Consider the following 16,195-nt stretch of genomic DNA (forward strand, 5'->3'; position numbering starts at 1 on the left):
CCATTTAGGTGGATGACCCTGTCTTGGTAGGTTTGCAGTTATGCCATACTCTTTCCATTTTTAGATGATGGATTGAATAGTGCTCTGTGAGATGTTCAAAGCTTGGGATATTTTTTTATAACCTAACCCTGCTTTAAAATTCTCCACAACTTTATCCCTGACCTGTCTGGTGTGTTCCTTGGCCTTCGTGATGCTGTTTGTTCACTAAGGTTCTCTAACAATCCTCTGAGGCTTCACATAAAAGCTGTATTTATACTGAGATTAAATTACACACAGATGGTCTCTATTTACTAATTAGGAGACTTCTGAAGCCAATTGGTTTTAGTTAGTGGTATCAGAGTAAAGGGGGCTGAAAATAAATGCCCACCACACTTTTCACATATTTATTTGTAAAAAAAATTGAAAACCATTTATCATTTTCCTTCCACTTCACAATTATATGCCACTTTGTGTTGGTCTATCACATAAAATCCCAATAAAATACATTTATGTTTTTGGTGGTAGCATGACAAAATGTGGAAAATTTCAAGGGGTATGAAAACTTTTTCAAGGCACTGTAACTGGCCGTTACCAGAAACTAGTACTGGCATCTTCTGTTTGTTAGATGAAGCAAAGATTGTACAGTGTGTGTTACAGTATCACAAGCGGGCATGTTTCAACTTCACCAGGTTAACGTTAAAAAGCAATGGGGTAAACTGAGCCAGTACAAGGATGAAAAAGTACTGGGCAGGTCAACTATGCTCCCATTATGTTTTTCAACGTTTTATTCCCATTTACTGCAGAAGCAGTACAAAAGTCAGTGCCGTAGACCTCGATTCTCTCATGAGGACATTTTGGAGAGAACACAAGAACTAAAAGAAGCCACAAATAAATGAACACTGCCATTGAACTAGCCCTTTAAAGTATATGTCAAGGGAAAAAAAAAAAACATTCAGTAAATCTCATTTACACCACTTACACATTTTGCCATGTTTTTTTCCTTTTAAAAGCTTTAAATACAGAAAAATACCTGCTGACTTGTAAAGAAAAAATAGTGTGCTCTTAACTCCCTCTTTGAGCTGGAAACAAAGTGTCTTTTCTGCTTTTGAAATCTCAACAAACATTGTCACTGGACTACAGACCCAGATAGCAAGCAATTGTACTGCAAGTTTGAAAATGACTTGCTAAGCTATTGTTAGACTTGCCAGGCTTCATAAGTTTGTTGCACAATTGCAGCAAATCAGCATTGCATGACTCCAGATCAACTTTCTTTGCAAACATTCTGCAAGTTGGCTGCAAGTTCTGGTTCAGTTATGTTGTGCAATAGTCATCCCAGCACAGGGGTCACTGTGACTGAATTTTAATGCTGTAGACTTGCAGAGCTCTTGCTGTAGACTCACCACTGCAACTTTGCTCTTGCTAGAGACTTGCCAAGCTAATTTGCTACAAATTGGAAAAGTGTCAACTAGAAATTATGCTTCAAGTATTCTGCAAGTGTACAACTTGTCAGTGAAAATGTGCAGCAAGTTAGCAGACTTACAATTCAACACTGCCACAAATTTGTGGCAAATTATCCTGGCTGTCTGGGAGAACTGCTATTACTGCCACCCCATCAGTGTTGCCAACCGCCCGTAAATTTACGGGCAGCCCATAAAAACAGGGTACCTTTCTCCTGCCTGTAAAAGCCCGTAGCAGGAGAAAAGTGCCAGTAAAAATGGTGATGACTAGCTCAGGTCAGAACTGTGCACGTGCAGTTCTGGAAATCGCAGAGAAGATACGATCCTCCTGAGCCGAGTCCTCCTGCTGCCTCTGCCCTGCCCACCTGCCGTGCAACCAATGATGTGTCAGCGAATTTTTCCCGCCACACGGTCGCCAGCCTATAAAAAGGCAGGATCCAAGCGTGTGGACGGAGGAACCTCGTGGTGGAATGGACAGAGCAGACGCTGGCACTTGTGGGAGTCAGAGACGCGCAGACTTGGACCGGACCAGTGCAATGGACCCCTGCCTGGCTGAGGCTGACTTAGCCTGGTGGTGACTGCAGTGCCAAAGCCAGCCCACAACAACAAGGCAGCCAAAAAGGTTGGTTGGACTCAGGACACTCACTTTCAGTCTCAGAAAAAGAGAGAGAGACTGAGTTAGGACTCTGGTGGCAGGGGGTGATGGAGGCAGGAGGTGATGGAGGCAGGGGGCGATGGGGGAAAGGGGTGATGGTGGCAGGGGGCGATGGGGGAAGGGGGCGATGGGGGAAGGGGGTGATGGTGGCAGGAGGTGATGGTGGCAGGAGGTAATGGTGACAGGCTATGGAGGAAGGAGGTGATGGAGGCAGGAGTTGATGGTGGCAGGGGGTGATGGAGGCAAGGGTTGATGGAGGCAGGAGGTTATGGTGGCAGGAGGAGATGGTGGCAGTAGGGGATGGTGGCAAGGGGTGATGGAGGCAGGGGGTGATGGTGGCAGGAGGTGATGGAGGCAGGACGTGATTGTGGCAGGGGGTGATGGTGACAGGGGGTGATGGTGACAGGAGATGTTAGTGACAGGTGATGGAGGCAGGAGGTGATGGAGGGTGATGGTGGCAGGAGGTGATGTAGGCAGGGGGTGATGGTGACAGTAGATGTTGGTGACAGGTGATGGAGGCAGGGGGTGATGGTGGCAGGAGGTCTTTAGAATTGGGGACATGAATTCTGGTGATCCTAGTAGCTACCAGGGATTTCCCCTCACTTTCTGTGGTGGTTATGGAACAGAAGTAAAGGGGAAATCTCTCCAGTTGGACAAAGGTGACAAAAACTGATGGACTAAATAATCCGCCCTTATTATATTGAAAATAATAGAAATATGTTTTTTTACCTTTGATATCTACCTTAAATCACATTGCTATTTGCCTAGTGTACTTGTTTGTAGCCTAAATACTGAAATTTGTGCTTAAAGATTTAGTTTTGTAACTTTTGTAAAATGCAAGTAAAAACGTGGTTGTGCCAGTAAATGTTGGGTGTCATGCCAGTAAATTTCAATCTGGTAGGTTGGCAACACTGCACCCCAATGTCCCTCTGCACATGCATGCATGGATTTCTTTCCCAGCAAAAAAATGCTGCTGCCTTGACTCACCAGTTAACCGATCACACCGGGATCACACAGAATCAATTTCGCCTTCTTTTACAGCTCCTAAAAGCCGCAAAAAAACATTGCTAAGGCACGGAAAACTAAATATTTAATTCTAGCTGAAACCAAACACATATCTAATAAAGCTCTTATTCAAGCTAAAATGGAAGCAATCGAAAGAGATCGAATTGGTCAATTTGAGAAACTCTGGCTTCCTTGGGTTAAGCATTGTTTACCTCCAGACTTTGATGACTTGGTAATTTTACTCTATTTGTCTTGATTATAAATTCTATTCATTTGGGATCGCATCACCACTTGTAAACCCCCCCCCCCCCCCCACCACCACCACCATTCCCTCCCCCCCTTTTCTACCCTCTTCTCTCTATCTACTCTTGTGTGGTACTTATATACTTATATACACATGATCTCTGTTTTTGATATATACCTATTAGATTGTTCTTCTTATTACTCTTGCAAAATGAACCAATAGTCACTATCTTACTTTTTTCCTTCTGATGGAATTTTCTAATGCTTTTGATGTAATATTTTATTGGTTTATTCGTTGCTCTACTCGTTACATTTTTACATTGTTATGTACTCATCCTGTTCAAAAAACTATATCCTGTTCAAAAAACTTTATGTTTAGCTTTATTGCTATTTAAACTTTGTAGTACCACCATCCCTGTATGTACGCAATTTGTCAATCTTTGTTATATTTAAAAAATAATAAAACAAATTTGGCAAGAACTGTAAAGATGCTATTTCACCTCTGTAGAGAAAGATGTAAATGGCAGGTTCTGGTTGTTCTCAAAGTTAAAGAAACTGTTTGGTGGGTCACTTATGAGTTACTCTTTTAGGTTTGAAAGGAGTAAAATAAAGTTCAAGGAGAGTGGACCTATGGCTTACTTGACTCCTACTGACAGCAGCAAAGTATGTCTGTGTCCAGAAAGAGATAAGAAAGGAGCAGCATCTGCTATGATTTATACATGTGGGGGGAGAATTAATCATTGTGCAGAGGAAAATGCTTGGATAGCACTATCAAGAAGGATGGAATAATGACTTCAAGTACAGTGCTTCCCCCAAGTGGTGACATCATAGAGCATACGGCATGGTTTGAACTACTGCAGTCCACAATAATGGTCAATGTGGACATTACTGATCTTAATAGTAGACAACAGTTGACAGGAAATGTTGTAGCTATATACGAACACCTGGTGGAATATTACATTTTGCATGCCCTGTTTTTATCTCAATAAATAATAATAATAATATATATTATATAATATATACATACATACATACATACATTATATAATATATACATTTCCTTAAAAAAAAAAATAGAAAAGGGTCAGTGGAACCTGTAAACAATAGCATATTCAACCTCAACTTATGCCCTGTACACACGGGCGGACTTTTCGGCAACAAAGGTCCGACAGTCTTTCCGACGGACTTTCGACAGACTTTTGACGGACTTCCGATGGACTTTTCGAACGAACGGACTTGCCTACACACGATCACACCAAAGTCCGACGGATTCGTACGTGATGATGTACGACCGGACTAAAATAAGGAAGTTCATAGCCAGTAGTCAATAGTTGCCCTAGCGTCGGTTTTCGTCTGTCGGACTAGCATACAGACGAGCAAATTTTTCGATAGGAACTGGGTCCGGCGAAGTTCCGACGTAAAGATTTGAAACATGTTCCAAATCTAAACTCTGTCAGGTTTTCGACAGAAACAGTCCTCTGAAGATCCGATGAAGCCCACACACAGTCGTATAGTCCGAATAGGGGTTGCGGACATGATACAAGAGATGGTTAGAGGCTGCGGACATGATACAGGATGTGTCAGAGGCTGCAGACATGGTACAAGAGATGGTCAGAGACTGTAGACTTGATCCAAGGGATGGTCAGAGACTGCGGATATAATACAAGAGATCAATGCAGCCTCACCAGTGCCCATCAAATGCAGCCTCACTGTGCCCATCAATGCAGCCTCACTGTGCCCATCAAATGCAGCCTCACTGTGGCCATCAATGCAGCCTCACTGTGGCCATCAATGCAGTCTCACTTTACCCATCAATGCAGCCTCACTGTGCCCATCATTGCAGCCTCACTGTGCCCATCATTACAGCCTCACTGTGCCCATCAAATTCAGCTTTACAGTGCCCATGAATGCAGCCTCACTGTGCCAATGAATGCAGCCTTACTGTGCCCATCAATGAAGCCCCACTGTGCCCATCAATGCAGCCTCACTGTGCCCATCAATGCAGCCTCACTGCCCATCAATGCAGCCTCACTGTGCCCATCAATGCAGCCTCACTGTGCCCATCAATGCAGCCTTACATTGCCCATGAATGCAGGCTCACTGTGCCCATGAATGCAGCCTCACTGCCCATGAATGCAGCCTCACCGCCCATGAATGCAGCCTCACTGTGCCCATTAATGCAGCCTCACTGCCCATGAATGCAGCCTCACTGCCCATGAATGCAGCCTCACTCTGCCCATTAATGCAACATCACTGTGGCCATCAATGCAGTCTCACTGTGCCCATCAATACCGTCTCACTGCCCATGAATGCAGCCTCACTGTGCCCATGAATGCAGCCTCACTGTGCCCATCAAATGCAGCCTCACTGTGGCCATCAATGCAGTCTCACTGTGCCCATCAATGCAGCCTCACTGTGCCCATCATTGCAGCCTCACTGTGCCCATCATTGTAGCCTCACTGTGCTCATCAAATGCATATTTACGGTGCCCATGAATGCAGCCTCACTGTGCCAATGAATGCAGCCTTACTGTGCACATAAATGCAGCCTCACTGCTCATCAATGCAGCCTCACTGCCCATCAAATGCAGCCTCACTGTGCCCATGAATTTAGCCTCACTGTGCCCATCAAACACAGCCTCACTGTGCCCATCAATGCAGCCTCATTGTGCCCATGAATGCAGCCTCACTGCCCATCAATGCAGCCTCACTGTGCCCATGAATGCAGCCTCACTGCCCATCAATGCAGCCTCACTGTGCACATGAATGCAGCCTCACTGTGCCTATGAATGCAGCCTCACTGTGCCTATGAATGCAGCCTCACTGTCCATGAATGCAGCCTCACTGTGCCCATGAATGCAGACTTACTGTGCCCATCAATGCAGCCTCACTGCCCATCAATGCAACCTCATTGTGCCCATGAATGCAGTCTCACTGCTCATCAATGCAGCCCCACTGTGCCCATCAATGCAGCCTCACTGTGCCCATCAATGCAGCCTCACTGTGCCCTTCAATGCAGCCTCACTGTGCCCATGAATGCAGGTTCACTGTGCCCATGAATGCAGCCTCACTGCCCATGAATGCAGCCTCACTGCCCATGAATACAGCCTCACTGTGCCCATTAATGCAGCCTCACTGCCCATGAATGCAGCCTCACTGTGCCCATTAATGCAACCTCACTGTGGCCATCAATGCAGTCTCACTGTGCCCATCAATACCGCCTCACTGCCCATGAATGCAGCCTCACTGTGCCCATGAATGCAGCCTCACTGTGCCCATCAAATGCAGCCTCACTGTGGCCATCAATGCAGTCTCACTGTGCCCATCAGTGCAGCCTCACTGTGCCCATCATTGCAGCCTCGCTGTGCCCATCATTGTAGCTTCACTGTGCTCATCAAATGCATATTTACGGTGCCCATGAATGCAGCCTCACTGTGCCAATGAATGCAGCCTTACTGTGCACGTGAATGCAGCCTCACTGCTCATCAATGCAGCTTCACTGTGCCCATCAATGCAGCCTCACTGTGCTCATCAATGCAGCCTCACTGTGCTCATCAATGCAGCCTCACTGTGCCCATCAATGCAGCCTCACTGTGCCCATCAATGCAGCCTCACTGTGCCCATGAATGCAGCCTCACTGCCCATCAATGCAGCCTCACTGTGCACATGAATGCAGCCTCACTGTGACCATGAATGCAGCCTTACTGTGCCCATCAATGCAGCCTCACTGCCCATAAATGCAACATCACTGTGCCCATGAATGCAGCCTCACTGTGCCCATCAATGCAGCCTCAATGTGCCCATCAATGCAGCATCACTTTGCCCATGAATGCACCTTTACTGTGCCCATGAATGCAGCCTCACTGTGCCCATGAATGCAGCTTCACTGTCCATCAAATGAAGCTTTACTGTGCCCATGAATGCAGCCTCACTGTGTCCATGAATGCAGCCTCACTGTGCCCATGAAGGCAGCCTCACTGCCCATCAATGCAGCCCCACGGTGCCCATGAATGCAGCCTCACTGTGCCCATCAATGCAGCCTCACTGCCCATCAATGCAGCCTCACTGTGCCCATGAATGCAGCCTCACTGTGCCCATGAATGCAGCCTCACTGTGCCCATGAATGCAGCCTTACTGTGCCCATCAATGCAGCCTCACTGCCCATGAATGCAGCCTCACTGTGCCCATGAATGCAGTCTCACTGCCCATCAATGCAGCCTCACTGTGCCCATCAATGCAGCATCACTTTGCCCATGAATGCAGCCTCATTGCCAATCAATGCAGCCTCAGCCCATCAACGAAGCCTCACTGTGTCCATCAAATGCAGATTTACTGTGCCCATGAATGCAGCCTCACTGTGCCCATGAATGCAGCTTCACTGTCCATCAAATGTAGCTTTACTGTGCCCATGAATGCAGCCTCACTGTGCCCATGAAGGCAGCCTCACTGTCCATCAAATGCAGCTTTACTGTGCACATAAATGCAGTCTCATTGTGCCCATGAATGCAGCCTCACTGTGCCAATCAATGCAGCTTCACTACCCATCAGGCCCGGACCGGGAGGATGGGGGTGGCTGACAGAGGTGGGGGGCTGACAGAGATGAGGGGGGCCCACAAGAGAGGGGGGTGGCTGACAGAGGAGGGGGTTGGCTCACAGAGGAGAGGAATGGCTGACAGATGAGGGGGGCTGACAGAGAGGATGGGGGTTGACAGGGAGGACGGGGGCTGACAGAGAGGAGGGGCTGACAGAGAGGAGGGGGGCTAACAGAGAGGAGGGGGCTGACAGAGAGGAGGGGGGCTGACAGAGAGGAGGGGGGCTGACAGAGATGAGGGGGGCTGACAGAGAGGAGGGGGGCTTACAGAGAGCAAGGGGGGCTGACAGATAGGAGGGGGGCTGACAGAAGAGGGGGGCTGACAGAGAGGGGGCTGAGAGAGGAGGGGGGCTGACAGAGAGGAGGGGGGCTGGCTTGGTGCTGGGGGAAGATAGCTGCAGCATTCAGGATTCATTAGCCTAGCGCTGTATTGACAGGGGCGAGGGGGTCTGGACCGGAACCGCCTCACCACTGTCACCATTCACCAATCAACAGTGGCAGTGAAACTGTCAAAAATCATTAGCCCTGCTGGAGCAGGGGAAGGAGGGGGGAGCGTGCTGCTGGTGGGAGAGAGCGCATTCCGGGCAGGCTGCATTTGGCGATCAGCATTGGCACATTGATGGGGAAGAGGTGGATGGAGGGGAACGCTCACCACTGAAGCCACAGGACAGGAGCCATCGGGGGGGGCAGGTGCTGTTGGCAGAAGACTGTGCATCCAGTGACAGAAGGGGGTTGCGCTGCTGGCAGGACACAGGATGGAGCACAGTCAGCTACAGGAGCAGGGGGGCTATGCTGCTGGTGGGCTGGAGGCATGAACACCCACTTCCCACACTGGCTGGAGCCTATGCTGCTGTGTCCGGGTTTCAGGAGGAGAGAAACCCAGACTGTCTGGGTCAATCACGTATAGGTGGCAACCCTAGTCACCAGCTCTCTGCTCACTGAGCTGTGAGAACTGAGTGATCCACAGTGTTTGATTGATTGGTTCTCAGTGTTAGAGCTGGCAGGGGACAGATGCTGCATCCAGCTACCTAAAGTATGATTTAAAAAAAACAAAAAAACGTTCCCATACTTCTCTTTTAACTGCAGGTCTGCTTTACATGATTTGATGCAAAAAAATGAAAAATAAAATTAACTTGACAAACTTTAGCACGTCAGACCAAGATGATATGAAACAAGACTGGAACATTTTATTTAAAATCACAGAATGGTGTTATATAGCTACGAGCTCTGACATTTTACCACGGCAGCAATTACAGTGTATATTATTTTATTTGCATGAAATCAAGAAGCCTGGCACACTTTTTTTTCAGCAACATGATACTCTAACTTAAGAATTGCCTGTGACAGGTTTTCAAACACATCACTCCTCACAGTGCAATTAGCTTTGGCTAAAAGAAAATGCTTGACAGTCTTTGTCTGTGGCTTCTCACATCAGTTGTTTTTCTTCATCTTGCCACAATGTGGTGATAATGCTTCGGCCTCCACACGACTGTTTTCATAACACAGAGACATGTGGTCTTGTCAAGAGCTCGCCCACATACTTTGCAGTTGCACAAGACTAATGTCATCGTGTTGTAAATTCACATGTCAAGGGATTGAGGAGTAGGTATTATAGGTCATAAGTATCATATATCCATATACCTTTATAAATGCTACTGTTTGCCTCAGCTGCTCAAAGGGTAAGTCAATCAAGCATGTTAAAAATACATAGCATGATAAATTGAAACAAAATCCTTTGAAACTTGCAATCTGCACTTCTAAATATTTTCGGTAACCTAAAATGTGTACTTTATAATCCCCATTTCTGTAATGCTAAACATACATAATGTACAATCAGTCATGTGGCAGCTCTATAACCTCCAATTTTCACAAATTGCAATTTTCTACGCTTAACGTTTTACCTAATATATCTAGCACAGGCTGAAAACAGATTCTACACTTCAAAAAAAAAAAAATGCAATCTTGTGATTTACTTTGATGCAGTATAGCAAAAAGTGTGCTACCCAATGACAAACTGAATAAATACACAAAGAGGTGAACTGGCTGCCAGCATTGGTTCAATAAATGCCCCTTGTAATTTTTGCAGCGCAAATGCTAAGAGATTTGCAAACATCACACAATGTAGAAACATCTAGGTTCACATTATTGCAGCATGCGTTCGGCATGTAGGCAGCCCATTCATTTCAATGGACTACCCTACCCACAGAAACGCAGGGAAAGAAGTCCCTGAACCTTACTTTTTAAATCACGCCGCACCAAACTGCATGGTAACGTGAGACCATACAGTTTGACATAGTAAAAATGTGCTTCGGTTGCCGATTTGTGGGGGTGCCATTAGGTGTTAATAGCACCCCCATATATTTGCTAAAGCTCAGCACGTTTCTCTGCTGGTTGGAAGTGCGCACATTTTTCACCCCACAAATTTGTGAAAATACATCAGCCTGTACAACAAACTCTTAGACCCCATATATACTATTCCATTGTCTGCAGATTTTTGTCTTCAGATTTACCAAAACCATATGATATGAGGTCAAATCTTAAGAGTTTCAATTTGTATGCAATCAGGCAGACCCTTGCACTACATGGTTTTGGTAAATCTGAAGACAAAAATCTGCAGAAAATCGAATAGTGTGTATGGGGCCCTAACTTAAATACTTGCTGACCGGGCCATAGCCGAAAGATGGCTGCAGGACGGTCGGCTTATCCTGGGTGCGTGTCCATAGACATCCTCCCAGAATCTTGCTCCCGCGCGCCCCCAAATGACGGAGCAATCACTTGTAAACAAACTGGCGTCACGTCCGGTTCATCTCTCCCCTCTCTGTACAAATCGGTACAGTGCGAGCGGAGAGATCGGGTGCAGCGGCGCTGTGGACTGGATGTGTAGTGCCCACAGCGCTGATCTAGCCCTCCCATCCATACTCATCCATGCTCAGCAATACTCATCCATCCATCCATACTCAGCAATACTGATCCATCCATCCATACTCAGCAATACTCATCCATCCATGCTCAGCCATCCATACTCAGTAATACTCATCCATTCATCCATGCTCAGCAATACTCATCCATCCATCCATACTCAGCCATACCCAGCTATACTCAGCCATATGCAGCCATACTCAGCCATCCCATCCACACTCAGCTATACCCAACTATACTCATCCATACCCAGCCATCCCCATCCACACTCATCCACATCTCATCCACACTCAGCCATCCCATCCACACTCAGCCATACCCACCAAGCCATACTCAGCCATACCCACCAAGCCATACTCAGCCATACCCAGTCATCCCATCCATACCCACCTAGCCATACTCAGCCATACTCAGCCATCCACAATCATGGCTCAACCATCCACATCCACGGCTCATCCATGCCACATCAGTTCGCATCCATGCCACTACAGTGCCAGTGCAGTGCCTCAAAGTGCAATAGGTAGTCAAATTAGATTTTATATTTATGCCCCTAGAACGCCTGATGGTGCTCCCTGCATGTTGGGCCTCTGTATGTGGCCAGGCTGTTTAAAAGTCTCACACATGTGGTATCGCCATACTCAGGAGGAGGAGTAGAATGTATTTTGGGGTGTAATGTGTGGTATGCATATGCTGTGTGTGAGAAATAACATGATAATATGACAATTTTGGGAAAAAAAAAAAAGAATTACAACTTCAAAAAACTCACTATGCCTCTTTCTAAATACCTTGGAATGTCTACTTGTTAGGGTCTCAAGAAATGATATACACCGATTTGGATTATTTTAACAAAAGATAGTATACATTTCGGCCAAAATTTATGAAGAAAAATTACGAATTTGCTAAATTTTATAACAGAAACAAAGAAAAATGTATTTTTTTTACAGAATTTTTGGTCTTTTTTCATTTATAGCGCAAAAAATAAAAAACTCAGCGGTGATTAAATACCACCAAAGCAAAACTCTATTTGTGTGAAAAAAAGAAAAAAATTTCATATAGGTACAGTGTTGCATGACTGAGTAATTGTCATTCAAATTGTGAGAGCACCAAAACCAGAAAATTGGTCTGGTTAGGAAGGGGGTTTAAGTGCCAAGTGGGCAAGTGGTTAAATAGCAGTCTTATGACTTCTATTAGTGTTTGGTCACACAAGTTCCAACCATTCAGTTTGGTCCTGATGATGAATGATTATAGGCACCAGAAAAAATAAAACTCAAATGCCTAGGGTTTTTGGAAAAGTCACAGTTTAATTAATTGTCCCACACAATATCATGAAAAGTCATTAAATCCACCCTACCTACTCAACGCATTACAATCTTAAAAGTAACACGATTCATTTTGGGCATTTCATTTAAAAAAATCAGAAAGCTTAAAGAGAACCTGCAGTCTGCTCACATAATTTGTAATTAAAACTTCTTTACCATTCCGAAGCTTCCCTCCAACCACTTGAAGCCGCTGCCTGTTCACTTTCTGGATTTACACAGACACACAGAGGCACACCTCCAGCTCTGCAGCTCTCATTGGCCCTCTTATGACCCCCCCCCCCTTCCTTCCTGGCAAACTCTCACAAGAGTTAGAGAAAGAGCTGTGCATGATGTCATAAGCCTGGACTAATTACCAGACAAGAAACAGGAAGTGGGCTGTATAAGGTATTTACTGGCAGAAAAAAGAAGATTTAATAGATGGAAAGTTGAAAAAATGACTAAAGGTCTGCTTTAAAATGTTACTAAACCCAGGATTCTGCATTCACTATATCTGGTCCCCCACAGTACACAGAACATGGCAATTATTTTAGTAAATATAAACTGCTAAATACCTTTTTTCATCAGCAGTATATAGCAGTCTTATGACTTCTATTAGTGTCTGGTTAAAGCTTGTAGTTTTCTTTTTGCTGTATCCAGCCACCCACACCACGCTCATTTTATTGTGCTTTGAATCGATTCTATTTTTAACCATGATTTTTATGGATTGTTTTGATGATGATCTAATAAATGCCAATTGAAGAAAAACTCCTTTTTCGGATTTACACTATGTGGAGGTTCCTTGTCGTTGTTTTCTATATGGTCCATGTATGCTGATGAAAACGGGGATCGTGCAGACCTTCAAGATAGGCTCCAGGCTCCCCCATTTAATGAGGACGTCTTCTGGTGTATAATCCATCCCCATACTGTCAGGGGTCACAAGACAGTACAGGCTCGTTTGACTCACCGCCCACGGCTTGTGAGTCCACCAAAGTCGGTAAGAGTACTCTACCTTACTTTTCTCTGGGCCTTTGTGTTGCAAAGTTATCTGCCCTGGGTCCCCCCTCCCTTGAATTGGAGTCCCTGTAAGGATATCTGCCTTGGGTCTCGAGTCTCTGTACTGTAAGGATATCTACCTTGGGTCCCGGTGTTTCAATCATACCATGCAACATATGGACTTTATTACCAAGTCCTCATCATCTATATGTGCTTAAGGCTTTCATATCACTATTTTGGACAGTTTTTTATTACATCACCAGCCAAATGTGGACTTTTAAGATTATCACTTATTGATGTATTTTCACATTATATAATTTTTTTTCTTTTACATTTACACTTTTCTCTAAAGAAGGAGCACTATTATTTGTTTGAATTTCTGTGATAATATCACGTTGTTTGTGCACGTATACATCTGGTTTCGACTTAGTTGAGGTTACGGGCCACCGGAGATTGTGGTCTCACCTCTCCTTATTTCAAAACCTTTCCTTTATTATTTTTCACTTTAGCGCTACACTTTTTGTTTTACATTTTGGGCATTTCATTTAAAAAAATCAGAAAGCTTAAAGAGAACCTGCAGTCTGCTCACATAATTTGTAATTAAAACTTCTTTACCATTCCGAAGCTTCCCTCCAACCACTTGAAGCCGCTGCCTGTTCACTTTCTGGATTTACACAGACACACAGAGGCACACCTCCAGCTCTGCAGCTCTCATTGGCCCTCTTATGACCCCCCCCCCTTCCTTCCTGGCAAACTCTCACAAGAGTTAGAGAAAGAGCTGTGCATGATGTCATAAGCCTGGACTAATTACCAGACAAGAAACAGGAAGTGGGCTGTATAAGGTATTTACTGGCAGAAAAAAGAAGATTTAATAGATGGAAAGTTGAAAAAATGACTAAAGGTCTGCTTTAAAATGTTACTAAACCCAGGATTCTGCATTCACTATATCTGGTCCCCCACAGTACACAGAACATGGCAATTATTTTAGTAAATATAAACTGCTAAATACCTTTTTTCATCAGCAGTATATAGCAGTCTTATGACTTCTATTAGTGTCTGGTTAAAGCTTGTAGTTTTCATTCTCCTCTGACTGTCCTGTGAGGCTGCGTGACCTCTGACCCTCTGCCTGGACAGTGCTGATTGGCCCTATGCTGATCACCCAAAAAAAAAATTCTAGCAATACACACCAAACTGAGCATGTGCAGAGTTCCCCCAGGGCTCTGTACTATCAGGAGATGCATTGGGGACTGTGGGAGAAGGGAAGGATCAGAGAAGACAGGAACAAACTGCCTTTTTACACAATGCAGTATACAGTATATGTAGATTCTGAGCTATCTAGGTCAGAAGCTCAGGTATAATATGTAGCTTATGAAATGTTAGTGGCTTTGGCTAGTCACAGCTTCAGATGAATCCAAACCACGGGAATAGCCTGAGGCTTGTCATGAAAGCATATTTGCTTGAAGACAACAATTTTTAGTACTCGCTTGTCTTATTTTTCTAGGAAAAATTTGGATTGTAGTACTGTCACAGCTGTAAACAACCTTCTTCTGGTGTAACATAAGATCTGGCTCCGAAATGCAGAACATTCTGTATCGTTCAAACCGAGCAAAGAAAAGAAAAAAACAAAAAACTAAAGACTATCCTTTTAGGTGTTTATGTGATTCTGTCTTACACTGGTACACACGTCCCATGTAACAAGAAGCAGCCGCATTTTTCCATGAGGTTCACCTTCAAGGAATGGAAACAGTTACAGACACTACTAGACACAAGGACTAAAAATAAGAGGATCCAGTACACATCACAGCAACTGTGATTCAGAGAGTACTCCAAGGCCAATACTGTGAATGTTATGCAAGCTATTAAGTTACAGTACCTCAACAGCCATTTGTACATTAATAAACAGGAAGGATTGCAACATCAAGAAATAATAGGAGATTTTTTACCTTTATGCATTCTCTGCACTAAGGTAAAAAACCTTCTGTGTGCAGCTCCTCACCAGCACCCCCTTACTTACCTGAGCCCAATCTCAATCCAACCCTCTGTGCCCTAGATTAGCAGCTCTCTCTCCTTGGTGAACATGGAGGGAGCAGCAAGAGCCAATGGCAATCAGAGCCAGTGAGCAGAGAGCAGGGGGTGGGGCCGAGAGGTAATGCCTTACACTTGCGTGTTTGGCAACAAGGCAGCTACCCATAAAGGGTTAAAAACCACGAACAGCTCCTCTCCACTCAGTATGGACGGGTGTGTGCAATCACATGGGGGAAGATAAGAAAAAAGCTCCACTAGTGTGATAACGTATAAACACATTGCAAATTTATTGAATAAAACCTGCATACATTGCATTTACAAGGTGTAAGTTTAAAACAAGCATAAAAGATGTAGAACCCAGAGCGTTATGTCAATCTTTAAGCTGAGTACCGGCGATATTTCACCACACTGAGGATAAAAACCAAATGTCTCTTGTTGTAACAGAAGTCTCTCTACTAGTTGCTGTGCAGCCCTGCCCCGACGCGTTTCATCATCTTGACTTCATCCTGGGATTGCACACACCCATCCATACTGAGTGGAGAGGAGCTGTTCGTGGATTTTTTTTTTTTTTTTTAAATATTTATTGGGTTTTGCACAATACAGTGGTATAAAGCATAGTAGCTACAAAGCATGCACACGTAAATTCTCTATTCAACATAGAGGTTTAAACCTAAGTAGGAGGGGGGGTAAGGGGGAGGGGAGGGAGACCAGTAAATCACATTTACCATCATGACAGTAGTACAACAGTGTAGTGCCTATAAAGGCTGTACCTTACATCTTAGTGCCTTCAGAAGTGTAAGCAACCTTTGGATATGATTAACTAGTGATCTCATAAACTGGTCTAGTTATAACAGTAATACCGAGTGATGATACTGATTTTAGATAGAAAAGAGTCATGGACGTCAAAGAGCATTGTGGAACTGCAGTTGTCCTATGACGGTAGCATGGATTTGAACCCTTTATGGGTAACTGCTTTGTTGCCAAACAAGTTCATTTTAGCGCTGCTGTTCACTCGATTGTTTCCTTTGGGG

This window comes from Aquarana catesbeiana, linkage group LG04, assembly GCF_042186555.1.
Source record: "Aquarana catesbeiana isolate 2022-GZ linkage group LG04, ASM4218655v1, whole genome shotgun sequence".
Taxonomy (NCBI): Eukaryota; Metazoa; Chordata; class Amphibia; order Anura; family Ranidae; genus Aquarana; species Aquarana catesbeiana.